At 45.1% G+C, this 13,155-nt stretch overlaps 28 non-coding genes across 28 annotated transcripts; 14 read left to right on the top strand and 14 right to left on the bottom strand.

The window, feature by feature from the left end:
• The first annotated feature begins 164 nt into the window (after positions 1-164).
• Positions 165-236, top strand: Trnag-ucc (transfer RNA glycine (anticodon UCC)). The gene has a single exon. It is a non-coding gene; the product is annotated as a tRNA-Gly (tRNA).
• Positions 237-721: 485 nt separating this feature from the next.
• Positions 722-792, bottom strand: Trnag-gcc (transfer RNA glycine (anticodon GCC)). The gene has a single exon. It is a non-coding gene; the product is annotated as a tRNA-Gly (tRNA).
• Positions 793-1,109: 317 nt separating this feature from the next.
• On the top strand, positions 1,110-1,181 carry Trnag-ucc (transfer RNA glycine (anticodon UCC)). Its single transcript has one exon. It is a non-coding gene; the product is annotated as a tRNA-Gly (tRNA).
• Positions 1,182-1,665: 484 nt separating this feature from the next.
• On the bottom strand, positions 1,666-1,736 carry Trnag-gcc (transfer RNA glycine (anticodon GCC)). Its single transcript has one exon. It is a non-coding gene; the product is annotated as a tRNA-Gly (tRNA).
• Positions 1,737-2,053: 317 nt separating this feature from the next.
• Positions 2,054-2,125, top strand: Trnag-ucc (transfer RNA glycine (anticodon UCC)). The gene has a single exon. It is a non-coding gene; the product is annotated as a tRNA-Gly (tRNA).
• A 484-nt stretch (positions 2,126-2,609) lies between these two features.
• Positions 2,610-2,680, bottom strand: Trnag-gcc (transfer RNA glycine (anticodon GCC)). Its single transcript has one exon. It is a non-coding gene; the product is annotated as a tRNA-Gly (tRNA).
• A 317-nt stretch (positions 2,681-2,997) lies between these two features.
• Trnag-ucc (transfer RNA glycine (anticodon UCC)) lies at positions 2,998-3,069 on the top strand. The gene has a single exon. It is a non-coding gene; the product is annotated as a tRNA-Gly (tRNA).
• Positions 3,070-3,553: 484 nt separating this feature from the next.
• Positions 3,554-3,624, bottom strand: Trnag-gcc (transfer RNA glycine (anticodon GCC)). Its single transcript has one exon. It is a non-coding gene; the product is annotated as a tRNA-Gly (tRNA).
• Positions 3,625-3,941: 317 nt separating this feature from the next.
• Trnag-ucc (transfer RNA glycine (anticodon UCC)) lies at positions 3,942-4,013 on the top strand. Its single transcript has one exon. It is a non-coding gene; the product is annotated as a tRNA-Gly (tRNA).
• A 484-nt stretch (positions 4,014-4,497) lies between these two features.
• On the bottom strand, positions 4,498-4,568 carry Trnag-gcc (transfer RNA glycine (anticodon GCC)). Its single transcript has one exon. It is a non-coding gene; the product is annotated as a tRNA-Gly (tRNA).
• Positions 4,569-4,885: 317 nt separating this feature from the next.
• Trnag-ucc (transfer RNA glycine (anticodon UCC)) lies at positions 4,886-4,957 on the top strand. Its single transcript has one exon. It is a non-coding gene; the product is annotated as a tRNA-Gly (tRNA).
• A 484-nt stretch (positions 4,958-5,441) lies between these two features.
• On the bottom strand, positions 5,442-5,512 carry Trnag-gcc (transfer RNA glycine (anticodon GCC)). Its single transcript has one exon. It is a non-coding gene; the product is annotated as a tRNA-Gly (tRNA).
• Positions 5,513-5,829: 317 nt separating this feature from the next.
• Trnag-ucc (transfer RNA glycine (anticodon UCC)) lies at positions 5,830-5,901 on the top strand. The gene has a single exon. It is a non-coding gene; the product is annotated as a tRNA-Gly (tRNA).
• Positions 5,902-6,385: 484 nt separating this feature from the next.
• On the bottom strand, positions 6,386-6,456 carry Trnag-gcc (transfer RNA glycine (anticodon GCC)). The gene has a single exon. It is a non-coding gene; the product is annotated as a tRNA-Gly (tRNA).
• A 317-nt stretch (positions 6,457-6,773) lies between these two features.
• Positions 6,774-6,845, top strand: Trnag-ucc (transfer RNA glycine (anticodon UCC)). The gene has a single exon. It is a non-coding gene; the product is annotated as a tRNA-Gly (tRNA).
• Positions 6,846-7,329: 484 nt separating this feature from the next.
• Positions 7,330-7,400, bottom strand: Trnag-gcc (transfer RNA glycine (anticodon GCC)). The gene has a single exon. It is a non-coding gene; the product is annotated as a tRNA-Gly (tRNA).
• Positions 7,401-7,717: 317 nt separating this feature from the next.
• On the top strand, positions 7,718-7,789 carry Trnag-ucc (transfer RNA glycine (anticodon UCC)). The gene has a single exon. It is a non-coding gene; the product is annotated as a tRNA-Gly (tRNA).
• A 484-nt stretch (positions 7,790-8,273) lies between these two features.
• On the bottom strand, positions 8,274-8,344 carry Trnag-gcc (transfer RNA glycine (anticodon GCC)). Its single transcript has one exon. It is a non-coding gene; the product is annotated as a tRNA-Gly (tRNA).
• Positions 8,345-8,661: 317 nt separating this feature from the next.
• On the top strand, positions 8,662-8,733 carry Trnag-ucc (transfer RNA glycine (anticodon UCC)). The gene has a single exon. It is a non-coding gene; the product is annotated as a tRNA-Gly (tRNA).
• A 484-nt stretch (positions 8,734-9,217) lies between these two features.
• Positions 9,218-9,288, bottom strand: Trnag-gcc (transfer RNA glycine (anticodon GCC)). Its single transcript has one exon. It is a non-coding gene; the product is annotated as a tRNA-Gly (tRNA).
• A 317-nt stretch (positions 9,289-9,605) lies between these two features.
• Positions 9,606-9,677, top strand: Trnag-ucc (transfer RNA glycine (anticodon UCC)). The gene has a single exon. It is a non-coding gene; the product is annotated as a tRNA-Gly (tRNA).
• Positions 9,678-10,161: 484 nt separating this feature from the next.
• On the bottom strand, positions 10,162-10,232 carry Trnag-gcc (transfer RNA glycine (anticodon GCC)). Its single transcript has one exon. It is a non-coding gene; the product is annotated as a tRNA-Gly (tRNA).
• A 317-nt stretch (positions 10,233-10,549) lies between these two features.
• Positions 10,550-10,621, top strand: Trnag-ucc (transfer RNA glycine (anticodon UCC)). Its single transcript has one exon. It is a non-coding gene; the product is annotated as a tRNA-Gly (tRNA).
• Positions 10,622-11,105: 484 nt separating this feature from the next.
• Trnag-gcc (transfer RNA glycine (anticodon GCC)) lies at positions 11,106-11,176 on the bottom strand. The gene has a single exon. It is a non-coding gene; the product is annotated as a tRNA-Gly (tRNA).
• A 317-nt stretch (positions 11,177-11,493) lies between these two features.
• On the top strand, positions 11,494-11,565 carry Trnag-ucc (transfer RNA glycine (anticodon UCC)). Its single transcript has one exon. It is a non-coding gene; the product is annotated as a tRNA-Gly (tRNA).
• A 479-nt stretch (positions 11,566-12,044) lies between these two features.
• Positions 12,045-12,115, bottom strand: Trnag-gcc (transfer RNA glycine (anticodon GCC)). Its single transcript has one exon. It is a non-coding gene; the product is annotated as a tRNA-Gly (tRNA).
• A 317-nt stretch (positions 12,116-12,432) lies between these two features.
• On the top strand, positions 12,433-12,504 carry Trnag-ucc (transfer RNA glycine (anticodon UCC)). The gene has a single exon. It is a non-coding gene; the product is annotated as a tRNA-Gly (tRNA).
• Positions 12,505-12,983: 479 nt separating this feature from the next.
• Trnag-gcc (transfer RNA glycine (anticodon GCC)) lies at positions 12,984-13,054 on the bottom strand. The gene has a single exon. It is a non-coding gene; the product is annotated as a tRNA-Gly (tRNA).
• Positions 13,055-13,155: the final 101 nt, after the last annotated feature.

Raw genomic sequence — 13,155 nt, 5'->3', positions numbered from 1 at the left:
GTAGATTGTAGACCCTCGTTGCATAAGACAGAAATACATTTCAAAAGTCCAATTTCATTCAGTTTGTGACGTAAGCCGTCTCATTTAGTGGCGTGCCTCGAGGCGTGGCCAATCAATCAGCAAATTTCATTAAGATGCCTATTCAACAAAGCTTGGCATGGTCAGCGTCGGTGGTGTAAAGGTTAGCATGGTTGCCTTCCAAGCAGTCGATCCGGGTTCGATTCCCGGCCGACGCATCTTTTTACTCCTGCAGGAACATAGGTGGAGAAACGTCGAGTTTATCTGTGACTGAAGAAAGTACAAATGAATTACTCCATGACTATGCATCATGTTGATATGTATAATTTGCTGTGGACACTTTCTGTTATCTCAGCCATGCTGTGAAGTGAAATATTGTGTGTAATCCAACGTAGAACTGACGGTTTTACTGCTTCATTGACAGCCTGACACCGATTGGTGTGGGACAATGCTGAAAGCTGCACAACGTTCCGTCCTTACATCGACTTCAAATGGAGTCATGTAAATGGACACGTTCTCTCATTCCAACCTTCTGATATCTATAGAAAGACTCACCTGTGACCTCACAATGGCCTGACGTCACAGAAACGTGACATCACTGACAACAATCACATTGCGTCACAGACTAGGTGTTCTTACCAGGAGACAAGCGTTTGGAGGCCGCTTTTTCAACCCCTAGAGGCGCAAAAAAAACAAAAGAGTGTGCATCGACCGGGAATCGGACCCGGGTCACCCGCGTGGCAGGCGAGTATTCTACCACTAGACCACCGATGCTTCACACTAACTGTGCCTTTTCTTAGCTTCCCATTCTTAAGTTAAAGAAGACAGCTGGCAAGGAGGAAGTGTTCAGCTGACGTGTCCATTTACTCCATATGGATGCAAATGCAGTGTCCTCTTCATTTCAATACAATTTGTTATCACTGCTTCGTAGATTGTAGACCCTCGTTGCATAAGACAGAAATACATTTCAAAAGCCCAATTTCATTCAGTTTGTGACGTAAGCCGTCTCATTTAGTGGCGTGCCTCGAGGCGTGGCCAATCAATCAGCAAATTTCATTAAGATGCCTATTCAACAAAGCTTGGCATGGTCAGCGTCGGTGGTGTAAAGGTTAGCATGGTTGCCTTCCAAGCAGTCGATCCGGGTTCGATTCCCGGCCGACGCATCTTTTTACTCCTGCAGGAACATAGGTGGAGAAACGTCGAGTTCATCTGTGACTGAAGAAAGTACAAATGAATTACTCCATGACTATACATCATGTTGATATGTATAATTTGCTGTGGACACTTTCTGTTATCTCAGCCATGCTGTGAAGTGAAATATTGTGTGTAATCCAACGTAGAACTGACGGTATTACTGCTTCATTGACAGCCTGACACCGATTGGTGTGGGACAATGCTGAAAGCTGCACAACGTTCCGTCCTTACATCGACTTCAAATGGAGTCATGTAAATGGACACGTTCTCTCATTCCAACCTTCTGATATCTATAGAAAGACTCACCTGTGACCTCACAATGGCCTGACGTCACAGAAACGTGACATCACTGACAACAATCACATTGCGTCACAGACTAGGTGTTCTTACCAGGAGACAAGCGTTTGGAGGCCGCTTTTTCAACCCCTAGAGGCGCAAGAAAACAAAAGAGTGTGCATCGACCGGGAATCGAACCCGGGTCACCCGCGTGGCAGGCGAGTATTCTACCACTAGACCACCGATGCTTCACACTAACTGTGCCTTTTCTTAGCTTCCCATTCTTAAGTTAAAGAAGACAGCTGGCAAGGAGGAAGTGTTCAGCTGACGTGTCCATTTACTCCATATGGATGCAAATGCAGTGTCCTCTTCATTTCAATACAATTTGTTATCAGTGCTTCGTAGATTGTAGACCCTCGTTGCATAAGACAGAAATACATTTCAAAAGCCCAATTTCATTCAGTTTGTGACGTAAGCCGTCTCATTTAGTGGCGTGCCTCGAGGCGTGGCCAATCAATCAGCAAATTTCATTAAGATGCCTATTCAACAAAGCTTGGCATGGTCAGCGTCGGTGGTGTAAAGGTTAGCATGGTTGCCTTCCAAGCAGTCGATCCGGGTTCGATTCCCGGCCGACGCATCTTTTTACTCCTGCAGGAACATAGGTGGAGAAACGTCGAGTTCATCTGTGACTGAAGAAAGTACAAATGACATACTCCATGACTATACATCATGTTGATATGTATAATTTGCTGTGGACACTTTCTGTTATCTCAGCCATGCTGTGAAGTGAAATATTGTGTGTAATCCAACGTAGAACTGACGGTATTACTGCTTCATTGACAGCCTGACACCGATTGGTGTGGGACAATGCTGAAAGCTGCACAACGTTCCGTCCTTACATCGACTTCAAATGGAGTCATGTAAATGGACACGTTCTCTCATTCCAACCTTCTGATATCTATAGAAAGACTCACCTGTGACCTCACAATGGCCTGACGTCACAGAAACGTGACATCACTGACAACAATCACATTGCGTCACAGACTAGGTGTTCTTACCAGGAGACAAGCGTTTGGAGGCCGCTTTTTCAACCCCTAGAGGCGCAAGAAAACAAAAGAGTGTGCATCGACCGGGAATCGAACCCGGGTCACCCGCGTGGCAGGCGAGTATTCTACCACTAGACCACCGATGCTTCACACTAACTGTGCCTTTTCTTAGCTTCCCATTCTTAAGTTAAAGAAGACAGCTGGCAAGGAGGAAGTGTTCAGCTGACGTGTCCATTTACTCCATATGGATGCAAATGCAGTGTCCTCTTCATTTCAATACAATTTGTTATCAGTGCTTCGTAGATTGTAGACCCTCGTTGCATAAGACAGAAATACATTTCAAAAGTCCAATTTCATTCAGTTTGTGACGTAAGCCGTCTCATTTAGTGGCGTGCCTCGAGGCGTGGCCAATCAATCAGCAAATTTCATTAAGATGCCTATTCAACAAAGCTTGGCATGGTCAGCGTCGGTGGTGTAAAGGTTAGCATGGTTGCCTTCCAAGCAGTCGATCCGGGTTCGATTCCCGGCCGACGCATCTTTTTACTCCTGCAGGAACATAGGTGGAGAAACGTCGAGTTCATCTGTGACTGAAGAAAGTACAAATGACATACTCCATGACTATACATCATGTTGATATGTATAATTTGCTGTGGACACTTTCTGTTATCTCAGCCATGCTGTGAAGTGAAATATTGTGTGTAATCCAACGTAGAACTGACGGTATTACTGCTTCATTGACAGCCTGACACCGATTGGTGTGGGACAATGCTGAAAGCTGCACAACGTTCCGTCCTTACATCGACTTCAAATGGAGTCATGTAAATGGACACGTTCTCTCATTCCAACCTTCTGATATATATAGAAAGACTCACCTGTGACCTCACAATGGCCTGACGTCACAGAAACGTGACATCACTGACAACAATCACATTGCGTCACAGACTAGGTGTTCTTACCAGGAGACAAGCGTTTGGAGGCCGCTTTTTCAACCCCTAGAGGCGCAAAAAACCAAAAGAGTGTGCATCGACCGGGAATCGAACCCGGGTCACCCGCGTGGCAGGCGAGTATTCTACCACTAGACCACCGATGCTTCACACTAACTGTGCCTTTTCTTAGCTTCCCATTCTTAAGTTAAAGAAGACAGCTGGCAAGGAGGAAGTGTTCAGCTGACGTGTCCATTTACTCCATATGGATGCAAATGCAGTGTCCTCTTCATTTATATACAATTTGTTATCAGTGCTTCGTAGATTGTAGACCCTCGTTGCATAAGACAGAAATACATTTCAAAAGCCCAATTTCATTCAGTTTGTGACGTAAGCCGTCTCATTTAGTGGCGTGCCTCGAGGCGTGGCCAATCAATCAGCAAATTTCATTAAGATGCCTATTCAACAAAGCTTAGCATGGTCAGCGTCGGTGGTGTAAAGGTTAGCATGGTTGCCTTCCAAGCAGTCGATCCGGGTTCGATTCCCGGCCGACGCATCTTTTTACTCCTGCAGGAACATAGGTGGAGAAACGTCGAGTTTATCTGTGACTGAAGAAAGTACAAATAAATTACTCCATGACTATACATCATGTTGATATGTATAATTTGCTGTGGACACTTTCTGTTATCTCAGCCATGCTGTGAAGTGAAATATTGTGTGTAATCCAACGTAGAACTGACGGTTTTACTGCTTCATTGACAGCCTGACACCGATTGGTGTGGGACAATGCTAAAAGCTGCACAACGTTCCGTCCTTACATCGACTTCAAATGGAGTCATGTAAATGGACACGTTCTCTCATTCCAACCTTCTGATATCTATAGAAAGACTCACCTGTGACCTCACAATGGCCTGACGTCACAGAAACGTGACATCACTGACAACAATCACATTGCGTCACAGACTAGGTGTTCTTACCAGGAGACAAGCGTTTGGAGGCCGCTTTTTCAACCCCTAGAGGCGCAAGAAAACAAAAGAGTGTGCATCGACCGGGAATCGAACCCGGGTCACCCGCGTGGCAGGCGAGTATTCTACCACTAGACCACCGATGCTTCACACTAACTGTGCCTTTTCTTAGCTTCCCATTCTTAAGTTAAAGAAGACAGCTGGCAAGGAGGAAGTGTTCAGCTGACGTGTCCATTTACTCCATATGGATGCAAATGCAGTGTCCTCTTCATTTCAATACAATTTGTTATCAGTGCTTCGTAGATTGTAGACCCTCGTTGCATAAGACAGAAATACATTTCAAAAGCCCAATTTCATTCAGTTTGTGACGTAAGCCGTCTCATTTAGTGGCGTGCCTCGAGGCGTGGCCAATCAATCAGCAAATTTCATTAAGATGCCTATTCAACAAAGCTTAGCATGGTCAGCGTCGGTGGTGTAAAGGTTAGCATGGTTGCCTTCCAAGCAGTCGATCCGGGTTCGATTCCCGGCCGACGCATCTTTTTACTCCTGCAGGAACATAGGTGGAGAAACGTCGAGTTCATCTGTGACTGAAGAAAGTACAAATGACATACTCCATGACTATACATCATGTTGATATGTATAATTTGCTGTGGACACTTTCTGTTATCTCAGCCATGCTGTGAAGTGAAATATTGTGTGTAATCCAACGTAGAACTGACGGTATTACTGCTTCATTGACAGCCTGACACCGATTGGTGTGGGACAATGCTGAAAGCTGCACAACGTTCCGTCCTTACATCGACTTCAAATGGAGTCATGTAAATGGACACGTTCTCTCATTCCAACGTTCTGATATATATAGAAAGACTCACCTGTGACCTCACAATGGCCTGACGTCACAGAAACGTGACATCACTGACAACAATCACATTGCGTCACAGACTAGGTGTTCTTACCAGGAGACAAGCGTTTGGAGGCCGCTTTTTCAACCCCTAGAGGCGCAAAAAACCAAAAGAGTGTGCATCGACCGGGAATCGAACCCGGGTCACCCGCGTGGCAGGCGAGTATTCTACCACTAGACCACCGATGCTTCACACTAACTGTGCCTTTTCTTAGCTTCCCATTCTTAAGTTAAAGAAGACAGCTGGCAAGGAGGAAGTGTTCAGCTGACGTGTCCATTTACTCCATATGGATGCAAATGCAGTGTCCTCTTCATTTATATACAATTTGTTATCAGTGCTTCGTAGATTGTAGACCCTCGTTGCATAAGACAGAAATACATTTCAAAAGCCCAATTTCATTCAGTTTGTGACGTAAGCCGTCTCATTTAGTGGCGTGCCTCGAGGCGTGGCCAATCAATCAGCAAATTTCATTAAGATGCCTATTCAACAAAGCTTAGCATGGTCAGCGTCGGTGGTGTAAAGGTTAGCATGGTTGCCTTCCAAGCAGTCGATCCGGGTTCGATTCCCGGCCGACGCATCTTTTTACTCCTGCAGGAACATAGGTGGAGAAACGTCGAGTTTATCTGTGACTGAAGAAAGTACAAATAAATTACTCCATGACTATACATCATGTTGATATGTATAATTTGCTGTGGACACTTTCTGTTATCTCAGCCATGCTGTGAAGTGAAATATTGTGTGTAATCCAACGTAGAACTGACGGTTTTACTGCTTCATTGACAGCCTGACACCGATTGGTGTGGGACAATGCTAAAAGCTGCACAACGTTCCGTCCTTACATCGACTTCAAATGGAGTCATGTAAATGGACACGTTCTCTCATTCCAACCTTCTGATATCTATAGAAAGACTCACCTGTGACCTCACAATGGCCTGACGTCACAGAAACGTGACATCACTGACAACAATCACATTGCGTCACAGACTAGGTGTTCTTACCAGGAGACAAGCGTTTGGAGGCCGCTTTTTCAACCCCTAGAGGCGCAAGAAAACAAAAGAGTGTGCATCGACCGGGAATCGAACCCGGGTCACCCGCGTGGCAGGCGAGTATTCTACCACTAGACCACCGATGCTTCACACTAACTGTGCCTTTTCTTAGCTTCCCATTCTTAAGTTAAAGAAGACAGCTGGCAAGGAGGAAGTGTTCAGCTGACGTGTCCATTTACTCCATATGGATGCAAATGCAGTGTCCTCTTCATTTCAATACAATTTGTTATCAGTGCTTCGTAGATTGTAGACCCTCGTTGCATAAGACAGAAATACATTTCAAAAGCCCAATTTCATTCAGTTTGTGACGTAAGCCGTCTCATTTAGTGGCGTGCCTCGAGGCGTGGCCAATCAATCAGCAAATTTCATTAAGATGCCTATTCAACAAAGCTTAGCATGGTCAGCGTCGGTGGTGTAAAGGTTAGCATGGTTGCCTTCCAAGCAGTCGATCCGGGTTCGATTCCCGGCCGACGCATCTTTTTACTCCTGCAGGAACATAGGTGGAGAAACGTCGAGTTCATCTGTGACTGAAGAAAGTACAAATGACATACTCCATGACTATACATCATGTTGATATGTATAATTTGCTGTGGACACTTTCTGTTATCTCAGCCATGCTGTGAAGTGAAATATTGTGTGTAATCCAACGTAGAACTGACGGTATTACTGCTTCATTGACAGCCTGACACCGATTGGTGTGGGACAATGCTGAAAGCTGCACAACGTTCCGTCCTTACATCGACTTCAAATGGAATCATGTAAATGGACACGTTCTCTCATTCCAACGTTCTGATATATATAGAAAGAGTCACCTGTGACCTCACAATGGCCTGACGTCACAGAAACGTGACATCACTGACAACAATCACATTGCGTCACAGACTAGGTGTTCTTACCAGGAGACAAGCGTTTGGAGGCCGCTTTTTCAACCCCTAGAGGCGCAAAAAACCAAAAGAGTGTGCATCGACCGGGAATCGAACCCGGGTCACCCGCGTGGCAGGCGAGTATTCTACCACTAGACCACCGATGCTTCACACTAACTGTGCCTTTTCTTAGCTTCCCATTCTTAAGTTAAAGAAGACAGCTGGCAAGGAGGAAGTGTTCAGCTGACGTGTCCATTTACTCCATATGGATGCAAATGCAGTGTCCTCTTCATTTATATACAATTTGTTATCAGTGCTTCGTAGATTGTAGACCCTCGTTGCATAAGACAGAAATACATTTCAAAAGCCCAATTTCATTCAGTTTGTGACGTAAGCCGTCTCATTTAGTGGCGTGCCTCGAGGCGTGGCCAATCAATCAGCAAATTTCATTAAGATGCCTATTCAACAAAGCTTAGCATGGTCAGCGTCGGTGGTGTAAAGGTTAGCATGGTTGCCTTCCAAACAGTCGATCCGGGTTCGATTCCCGGCCGACGCATCTTTTTACTCCTGCAGGAACATAGGTGGAGAAACGTCGAGTTTATCTGTGACTGAAGAAAGTACAAATAAATTACTCCATGACTATACATCATGTTGATATGTATAATTTGCTGTGGACACTTTCTGTTATCTCAGCCATGCTGTGAAGTGAAATATTGTGTGTAATCCAACGTAGAACTGACGGTTTTACTGCTTCATTGACAGCCTGACACCGATTGGTGTGGGACAATGCTAAAAGCTGCACAACGTTCCGTCCTTACATCGACTTCAAATGGAGTCATGTAAATGGACACGTTCTCTCATTCCAACCTTCTGATATCTATAGAAAGACTCACCTGTGACCTCACAATGGCCTGACGTCACAGAAACGTGACATCACTGACAACAATCACATTGCGTCACAGACTAGGTGTTCTTACCAGGAGACAAGCGTTTGGAGGCCGCTTTTTCAACCCCTAGAGGCGCAAGAAAACAAAAGAGTGTGCATCGACCGGGAATCGAACCCGGGTCACCCGCGTGGCAGGCGAGTATTCTACCACTAGACCACCGATGCTTCACACTAACTGTGCCTTTTCTTAGCTTCCCATTCTTAAGTTAAAGAAGACAGCTGGCAAGGAGGAAGTGTTCAGCTGACGTGTCCATTTACTCCATATGGATGCAAATGCAGTGTCCTCTTCATTTCAATACAATTTGTTATCAGTGCTTCGTAGATTGTAGACCCTCGTTGCATAAGACAGAAATACATTTCAAAAGCCCAATTTCATTCAGTTTGTGACGTAAGCCGTCTCATTTAGTGGCGTGCCTCGAGGCGTGGCCAATCAATCAGCAAATTTCATTAAGATGCCTATTCAACAAAGCTTAGCATGGTCAGCGTCGGTGGTGTAAAGGTTAGCATGGTTGCCTTCCAAGCAGTCGATCCGGGTTCGATTCCCGGCCGACGCATCTTTTTACTCCTGCAGGAACATAGGTGGAGAAACGTCGAGTTTATCTGTGACTGAAGAAAGTACAAATAAATTACTCCATGACTATACATCATGTTGATATGTATAATTTGCTGTGGACACTTTCTGTTATCTCAGCCATGCTGTGAAGTGAAATATTGTGTGTAATCCAACGTAGAACTGACGGTATTACTGCTTCATTGACAGCCTGACACCGATTGGTGTGGGACAATGCTGAAAGCTGCACAACGTTCCGTCCTTACATCGACTTCAAATGGAGTCATGTAAATGGACACGTTCTCTCATTCCAACCTTCTGATATCTATAGAAAGACTCACCTGTGACCTCACAATGGCCTGACGTCACAGAAACGTGACATCACTGACAACAATCACATTGCGTCACAGACTAGGTGTTCTTACCAGGAGACAAGCGTTTGGAGGCCGCTTTTTCAACCCCTAGAGGCGCAAGAAAACAAAAGAGTGTGCATCGACCGGGAATCGAACCCGGGTCACCCGCGTGGCAGGCGAGTATTCTACCACTAGACCACCGATGCTTCACACTAACTGTGCCTTTTCTTAGCTTCCCATTCTTAAGTTAAAGAAGACAGCTGGCAAGGAGGAAGTGTTCAGCTGACGTGTCCATTTACTCCATATGGATGCAAATGCAGTGTCCTCTTCATTTAAATACAATTTGTTATCAGTGCTTCGTAGATTGTAGACCCTCGTTGCATAAGACAGAAATACATTTCAAAAGCCCAATTTCATTCAGTTTGTGACGTAAGCCGTCTCATTTAGTGGCGTGCCTCGAGGCGTGGCCAATCAATCAGCAAATTTCATTAAGATGCCTATTCAACAAAGCTTAGCATGGTCAGCGTCGGTGGTGTAAAGGTTAGCATGGTTGCCTTCCAAGCAGTCGATCCGGGTTCGATTCCCGGCCGACGCATCTTTTTACTCCTGCAGGAACATAGGTGGAGAAACGTCGAGTTCATCTGTGACTGAAGAAAGTACAAATGACATACTCCATGACTATACATCATGTTGATATGTATAATTTGCTGTGGACACTTTCTGTTATCTCAGCCATGCTGTGAAGTGAAATATTGTGTGTAATCCAACGTAGAACTGACGGTATTACTGCTTCATTGACAGCCTGACACCGATTGGTGTGGGACAATGCTGAAAGCTGCACAACGTTCCGTCCTTACATCGACTTCAAATGGAGTCATGTAAATGGACACGTTCTCTCATTCCAACCTTCTGATATCTATAGAAAGACTCACCTGTGACCTCACAATGGCCTGACGTCACAGAAACGTGACATCACTGACAACAATCACATTGCGTCACAGACTAGGTGTTCTTACCAGGAGACAAGCGTTTGGAGGCCGCTTTTTCAACCCCTAGAGGCGCAAAAAACCAAAAGAGTGTGCATCGACCGGGAATCGAACCCGGGTCACCCGCGTGGCAGGCGAGTATTCTACCACTAGACCACCGATGCTTCACACTAACTGTGCCTTTTCTTAGCTTCCCATTCTTAAGTTAAAGAAGACAGCTGGCAAGGAGGAAGTGTTCAGCTGACGTGTCCATTTACTCCATATGGATGCAAATGCAGTGTCCTCTTCATTTATATACAATTTGTTATCAGTGCTTCGTAGATTGTAGACCCTCGTTGCATAAGACAGAAATACATTTCAAAAGCCCAATTTCATTCAGTTTGTGACGTAAGCCGTCTCATTTAGTGGCGTGCCTCGAGGCGTGGCCAATCAATCAGCAAATTTCATTAAGATGCCTATTCAACAAAGCTTAGCATGGTCAGCGTCGGTGGTGTAAAGGTTAGCATGGTTGCCTTCCAAGCAGTCGATCCGGGTTCGATTCCCGGCCGACGCATCTTTTTACTCCTGCAGGAACATAGGTGGAGAAACGTCGAGTTTATCTGTGACTGAAGAAAGTACAAATAAATTACTCCATGACTATACATCATGTTGATATGTATAATTTGCTGTGGACACTTTCTGTTATCTCAGCCATGCTGTGAAGTGAAATATTGTGTGTAATCCAACGTAGAACTGACGGTTTTACTGCTTCATTGACAGCCTGACACCGATTGGTGTGGGACAATGCTAAAAGCTGCACAACGTTCCGTCCTTACATCGACTTCAAATGGAGTCATGTAAATGGACACGTTCTCTCATTCCAACCTTCTGATATCTATAGAAAGACTCACCTGTGACCTCACAATGGCCTGACGTCACAGAAACGTGACATCACTGACAACAATCACATTGCGTCACAGACTAGGTGTTCTTACCAGGAGACAAGCGTTTGGAGGCCGCTTTTTCAACCCCTAGAGGCGCAAGAAAACAAAAGAGTGTGCATCGACCGGGAATCGAACCCGGGTCACCCGCGTGGCAGGCGAGTATTCTACCACTAGACAACCGATGCTTCACACTAACAGGGCCTTTTCTTAGCTTCTCATTCTTAAGTTAAAGAAGACAGCTGGCAAGGAGGAAGTGTTCAGTTGACGTGTCCATTTACTCCATATGGATGCAAATGCAGTGTCCTCTTCATTTAAATACAATTTGTTATCAGTGCTTCGTAGATTGTAGACCCTCGTTGCATAAGACAGAAATACATTTCCAAAGCCCAATTTCATTCAGTTTGTGACGTAAGCCGTCTCGTTTAGTGGCGTGCCTCGAAGCGTGGCCAATCAATCAGCAAATTTCATTAAGATGCCTATTCAACAAAGCTTAGCATGGTCAGCGTCGGTGGTGTAAAGGTTAGCATGGTTGCCTTCCAAGCAGTCGATCCGGGTTCGATTCCCGGCCGACGCAACTTTTTATTCCTGCAGGAACATAGCTAGAGAAACGTCGAGTTCATCTCTGACTGAAGAAAGTACAAATGAATTACTCCATGACTATACATCATGTTGATATATATAATTTGCTGTGGACACTTTCTGTTATCTCAGCCATGCTGTGAAGTGAAATATTGTGTGTAATCCAACGTAGAACTGACGGTATTACTGCTTCATTGACAGCCTGACACCGATTGCTGTGGGACAATGCTAAAAGCTGCACAACATTCCGTCCTTACATCAACTTCAATGTAAATGGACACGTTCTCTCATTCCAACCTTCTGATATCTATAGAAAGACTCACCTGTGACCTCACAATGGCCTGACGTCACAGAAACGTGACATCACTGACAACAATCACATTGCGTCACAGACTAGGTGTTCTTACCAGGAGACACGCGTTTGGAGGCCTCTTTTTCAACCCCTAGAGGCGCAAAAAAAAAACCAAACGAGTGTGCATCGCCCGGGAATCGAACCCGGGTCACCCGCGTGGCAGGCGAGTATTCTACCACTAGACCACCGATGCTTCACACTAACAGTGCCTTTTCTTAGCTTCTCATTCTTAAGTTAAAGAAGACAGCTGGCAAGGAGGAAGTGTTCAGTTGACGTGTCCATTTACTCCATATGGATGCAAATGCAGTGTCCTCTTCATTTAAATACAATTTGTTATCAGTGCTTCGTAGATTGTAGACCCTCGTTGCATAAGACAGAAATACATTTCCAAAGCCCAATTTCATTCAGTTTGTGACGTAAGCCGTCTCGTTTAGTGGCGTGCCTCGAAGCGTGGCCAATCAATCAGCAAATTTCATTAAGATGCCTATTCAACAAAGCTTAGCATGGTCAGCGTCGGTGGTGTAAAGGTTAGCATGGTTGCCTTCCAAGCAGTCGATCCGGGTTCGATTCCCGGCCGACGCAACTTTTTATTCCTGCAGGAACATAGCTAGAGAAACGTCGAGTTCATCTCTGACTGAAGAAAGTACAAATGAATTACTCCATGACTATACATCATGTTGATATATATAATTTGCTGTGGACACTTTCTGTTATCTCAGCCATGCTGTGAAGTGAAATATTGTGTGTAATCCAACGTAGAACTGACGGTATTACTGCTTCATTGACAGCCTGACACCGATTGCTGTGGGACAATGCTAAAAGCTGCACAACATTCCGTCCTTACATCAACTTCAATGTAAATGGACACGTTCTCTCATTCCAACCTTCTGATATCTATAGAAAGACTCACCTGTGACCTCACAATGGCCTGACGTCACAGAAACGTGACATCACTGACAACAATCACATTGCGTCACAGACTAGGTGTTCTTACCAGGAGACACGCGTTTGGAGGCCTCTTTTTCAACCCCTAGAGGCGCAAAAAAAAAACCAAACGAGTGTGCATCGCCCGGGAATCGAACCCGGGTCACCCGCGTGGCAGGCGAGTATTCTACCACTAGACCACCGATGCTTCACACTAACAGTGCCTTTTCTTAGCTTCTCATTCTTAAGTTAAAGAAGACAGCTGGCAAGGAGGAAGTGTTCAGTTGACGTGTCCATTTACTCCATATG

The sequence above is a fragment of the Haliotis asinina genome, chromosome 6 (assembly GCF_037392515.1).
Source record: "Haliotis asinina isolate JCU_RB_2024 chromosome 6, JCU_Hal_asi_v2, whole genome shotgun sequence".
Classification (NCBI taxonomy): Eukaryota; Metazoa; Mollusca; class Gastropoda; order Lepetellida; family Haliotidae; genus Haliotis; species Haliotis asinina.
The sequence above is the reverse complement of the archived record's forward strand: the minus strand, read 5'-3'. Positions and strand labels throughout refer to the sequence as shown.